This window comes from Phocoena phocoena, chromosome X (genome assembly GCF_963924675.1).
Source record: "Phocoena phocoena chromosome X, mPhoPho1.1, whole genome shotgun sequence".
In the NCBI taxonomy this organism is placed as follows: Eukaryota; Metazoa; Chordata; class Mammalia; order Artiodactyla; family Phocoenidae; genus Phocoena; species Phocoena phocoena.
The window spans coordinates 35,677,091-35,682,468 of NC_089240.1; the positions used below are offsets into that span (position 1 = coordinate 35,677,091).

The following is a 5,378-nucleotide window of genomic DNA, read 5'->3' on the forward strand; positions in this document are numbered from 1 at the left end:
ATATTTGGCTGTGCCAGGTCTTAGTTGCGGCACTGGGGGATCTTCGTTATGGCATGTGGAATCTTTACTTGGGGCATTCAGGAACTAGTTCCTTGACTAGGGTTCGAACCTGGGCCCCCTGTATTGGGAGCATGGACTCTTAACCACTGGACCACCAAGGAAGTCCCCACAACACTTCCTAATTCCGAACTTAGGGACTTCCTCGGTGGTCCAGTGGTAAGGAGTCCGCTTTACAATGCAGGGGACGCAGGTTTGATCCCTGGTCAGGGAACTAAGATCCCAAATGCTGCAGGGCAACTAAAGCCCACGCGCCACAGCTACTGAGCTCGCGTGCCTCAGCTAGAGCCCGCGTGCCTCAACTAGAGCCCGCGTGCCTCAACTAGAGCCCGCGTGCCACAACTAGAGCCCGCGTGCCGCAAACTACAGAGCCCTCATGCTCTGGAACGCATGCGCCACAACTACAGAGCCCACGCACCCTGGAGCCGGTGCGCCACAAGTAAAGAAGAGAAAACCCGCACGCCACAACTAGCGAGAAGCCCGCACACCACAATGAAGAGCCCGTGCACCGCAATAAAAGATCCCACATGCTGCAACTAACACCCAACACAGCCAAAGATAAGTATAATAAAAAAATAAATACATCTTAAAGAAATAATTCCAAACTTAGACTGGGCATCTCTGGGTTTTGTCTGCACAGCATGCCTGGCCATCTTCTTCTGGTAACAGCATTCCTCTTCCTTATGAGTGAACCCTTCCTTTCCGTGCAGCTGCCAATGATGTGACTTTGTCCTCTCATTACAGGGATGGACATATGACCCAAGCTGGCCAATCAGCAGAATCTCTCTCTCCTTCTCTGTCTTTCTATGTTTTGTAATTTTTTTTTTGTTTTTGCCACACCATGTGGCATGTGGGATCCTATTTCCCTGACCAGGGATTGAACCCATGCCCCCTGCAGTGGAAGCATGGAGTCCTAACCACTGGACCTCCAGGGAATTCCCTGTTTTGTAATTATTTAAGTGAGTTAGGAGAGAGAGAGAGGGAGAGAGAAAGAGAAAGAGAAAGAAAGAGAAATTGGGGATGTTCCTAAAAATTAACCCAGGCTCAGTCTGTTCATTGTATTTGCTCTTTCAGAGAAGTCTTCCTGATAACATGCCTGAACTGTGACAAATCTAAGGCTGCTGTGGCCAAGGAAACAGTCTGGCTTTGAAGCTTGAACCCCAACCTCCTCATTAGCTAGCTGGGGGACTGAGGAGTTTTCCATGTCTCAGTTTCCTCATGTATAAAACATGGTGACAACAATGCTATCTGTCTCAGAGTATTCTGGCAAAGATCACACGTGAGAATATTTTGCATGAAGCAAATTTCTATACAAATGTTTGTCATTGTTAGAAAGGTAGAAATCTAGGACTAGGAGAGCCAAAGAATAAGAATTTGTTAGTGTTTAACCAGTCCTGACTTAGAGCGCTGGCATCACACTTGCCTGCCACCCCTCTCCCCTCGGTCTTGCAGTTGGGCAGGGCCCACTGAGTTGTGAGCTGAAATTGACAGGTGTCACTTCCCAGCCCAGAGTCAATGTGCGAGAGACTGCACAAGGGCATGAATCCAGTGGGGTGAGGTTCAATAGGCATCACCAAATGGCAGTCTACCGCAGTGGTCAAACAGTCATTCATTTATTCATGCATTCATTCGTTCGTTCATCAAATCCTTTTTGAGCACCTTGCTTGAGCCCAGCACTGTGCTAGGCCCTGGGGATGAAAAGACAAATAAGCAGGGTCATTATCCTCAAGGTGCTCGCTCCAGATGTCAAAGGGGAGGTAGGTGCAAGCAAAGAATTGCAATATAGTGTGTTCATCCCTTTAAGAGAGGGGAGCACTGTCTGGAGGAGGCCAGAGAGGGCTTCCTGGAAGAAGTGGCATATGAGCTAGCTCTTAAAAGGCAAGTAAGTGATTACCAGGCAGACAGGGTGCTGAAGAGTTTTTCAGGCAGAGGAAGCCACGTCTCCAAGGACACCAGAGGTTGTAGAGGTTGTGGAGAGAGGTTCAGAGTGGTTGGAGCATAGGGTGTGTGCAATGTGAGTGCCAGTCTGAGGCGTTTTGATTTGATGCCAAAGCCTGGGGAACCAAAGGAGGTTTTCCAACAGAGAAGCAGCATGAGACAAAGTCTTTCTAGGAGAATGACTCTGGTGGGAGGGTGGAAGATGAAGCAGCAGGGGAAAGATTGGAGGCAGGCCAAGGAGAAGGCCACTGCATGAGTCCTAGAAAGGGATGATGAGGCTCAAACCAAGGTATGGGTGTGAGGATTGAGGGAAGAGACCAGATTCCAGCAGAATTCCGGGATATAAGAAATTAGATATTGAGATGGGAGGCTGAAGATGACTAATTCTGGATGATTGGTCTGAGTTCTTTAGACAGAGGTCTGGTGTGAAGAATACCAGTCTGTCAGGCCTCCGTAGCTTGATGGGAATTTGTTTATTCTAATTCTCTGCTTCCCAAACAGTTCTCTGGTCTGTAGTTTGGTCTACTGAGGAGATAGACCCCTCCTGCAACCCCAGAAGAATGTCCTATGCGGATCAAAGGTTTGTGTTCAGGACCCAGAGAGGAATATCTAGTCAAAAACATAGCTTTCTCTTACCTCCAGTTCTGCTGCTAAGAAATTAGGTCTCAATTTCACTTCTTAGCTGATGCTCTTCCTTCTGAAACAGATGGGTGCATTTTCTCCTCTACATATAAGATTGTATGTGGGGTGTGAGGGAAAGGGGAAGGTAACACCAGGCTTTGGGTTTGAGCAACTAGAAAAATGGAATTGCCATTTATCGAGATGGGGAAGCCTGAGGGAGGAGCAGATTGGGGAAGGTAGGAATTTAGTTTTGGATGTGCTATAGTTGAGATGCTATTAGGCATGCAAGTGAGAAAGCAGTTGAAGTTATTAATACAGACTTGCAAGACATTACCCAGAATGCAGCAAAGAAAGAAGAAAAATATGAAAGAGGGGTTACTAGATATGGAGGACAGAATGAGGCAGTCTCATAAATGTTTGATTGGAGTCTCAGAAGGAAAAAAAATAGAAGAAAGGCAATATTTGAGGGGATAACAGTTGACAATTTTCCAAAATTAATGAAAGATATGAATCTTCAGATCCAGAGGGCCCAACAAATTCAAATAGGAAATCCACATTGAGACACATTACAGTGAAACTGTAGAACCAAAAAAAAAAAAAAAAACAAAAACCCAAACGATTCTAAAAGTGGCCTGGGTGGAGGGGAGGACAATTACCTATAAAAAACAACAATTGGAATATCAGCATAGTTTCCAACAGCAATAGTAGAAACCAGAAGACTGTAAAATGCTCCTTTAAAAAAAAATATATATAGGGGCTTCCCTGATGGCACAGTGGTTAAGAATCCACCTGCCAATGCAGGGGACACGGGTTCGAGCCCTGGTCCGGGAAGATCCCACATGCCGTGGAACAACTAAGCCCGTGCACCACAACTACTGAGCCTGCACTCTAGAGCCTGCGAGCCACAACTACTGAGCCCGTGTGCCACAACTACTGAAGCCCGCATGCCTAGAACCCGTGCTCTGCAACAAGAGAAGCCACCGCAGTGAGAAGCCCGCGCACTGCAATGAAGAGTAGCCCCTGCTCGCCTCAACTAGAGAAAGCCCACGTGCAGCAACAAAGACCCAACGCAGCCCAAAAAAATGAATAAATAAAATAAATAAATTTTTTAAAATATTAAAAAAATTATATATATCACATACCATGTAATTCATTCTTTCAAAGTATGCAATTAAATGGTTTTTGTATATTCATAAAATTGTGCAACCATCACCACTAATTCCAGAACATTTTCATCACCTTAAAAAGAAACCCACTGGGGGCTTCCCTGATGGCGCAGTGGTTGAGGGTCCGCCTGTTAATGCAGGGGACACGGGTTCGTGCCCCGGTCCGGGAAGATCCCACATGCTGCGGAGCGGCTGGGCCCGTGAGCCATGGCCCCTGAACCTGTGCGTCCGGAGCCTGTGCCCCAAAACGGGAGAGGCCACAGCAGTGAGAGGCCCGTGTACCGCAAAAAAAAGAAAAAGAAACCCATTGGGAATTCCCTGGCGGTCCAGTGGTTAAGACTCCATGCTTCCAATGCAAGGGGTGGGGGTTCAGTCCCTGGTTGGGGAACTAAGATCCCATATGCTGTACAGTCCAGCCAAAAAATTAAAAAAAAAAAAAAAGCTCACTGCCCATTGGTAGTCACTCCCTATTCCCCTCTCCCCACAGCTCCTGGCAAGCACTAACGTACTTTCTATCTCTATATATTTGCCTATTCTGAACGTTTCATATGTATGGAATCATACAATATGTGGTCCTTGGTGACTGGCTTCTTTAACTTAGCATAATATTTTAAAGGTTCATCCACATTGTAACATGTATCAGCGCTTCATTCCTTTTTATGGCCAAATAATATTCCATTGCATGGATATTCTACATTTTATTTATCCACTTGTCAGTTGGTGGACATTTGAATTGTTTCTGCCTTTTGGCTGGTAGGAATAATGCTGCTGTAAACATTCGTGTGCAAGTTTTTGTGTGGACATATGTTTTCATTTCTCTTGGGAATCTACCCAGGAGTGGAATTGCTGGGTCATAGAGTAACTCTTGTTTAACATTTTGAGGAGCTGCCGAAGTGTTTTCCAAAGCAGCTACACCATTTTACATTTCCACTAGCAATGTATAAGAGTTCTAATTTGTGTTCACTTCAGCAGCACACATACTAAAATTGGAATGATTCAGAGATTAGCATGACCCCTGTGCAAGGACGACATGAAAATTCATGAAATATTCCTTTTTTTTTTTTTGGCCACACGGCTTGTGGAATCTTAGTTCCCCAACCAGGGACTGAGCCCAGGCCCTTGGCAGGAAAGTGCAGAGTCCTAACCACTGGACCACCAGGGAATTCCCTATTCTATATTTTTAAAAAAGAGTTCCAATTTCTCCATATCCTTGTCAACACTTGTTTTTTTGATATTTATTCACTTATTTATTTTGGCTGCACTGGGTCATTTGCGGCACGCGGGATCTTTGTTGCAGCATGCAGAATCTTCAGTTGCGGCGTGCGGACTCTTAGCTGTGGCATGCATGCAGGAGCTAGTTCCCCAACCAGGGATTGAATCCGGGCCCCCTGCATTGGGAGCATGGAGTCTTACCCACTGGACCCACAGGGAAATCCAACACTTATTATTATCTTTTTTAATTATAGCCATGCTTGTGGGTGTGAAGTAATATTTCATTGTGGCTTTGACTTGCATTTCCCTCATGGCTAATGATGTTGAGCACCTTTTCATGTGTTTATTGATCATTTGTATATATTCTTTGGAGTTGTGTCTCTC

General features: G+C 45.6%; 1 non-coding gene across 1 annotated transcript; it reads left to right on the forward strand.

The window, feature by feature from the left end:
• Positions 1-4,738: 4,738 nt before the first annotated feature.
• On the forward strand, positions 4,739-4,842 carry LOC136143220 (U6 spliceosomal RNA). Its single transcript, XR_010657909.1, has one exon. It is a non-coding gene; the product is annotated as a U6 spliceosomal RNA (small nuclear RNA).
• The last annotated feature ends 536 nt before the right edge of the window (positions 4,843-5,378 follow it).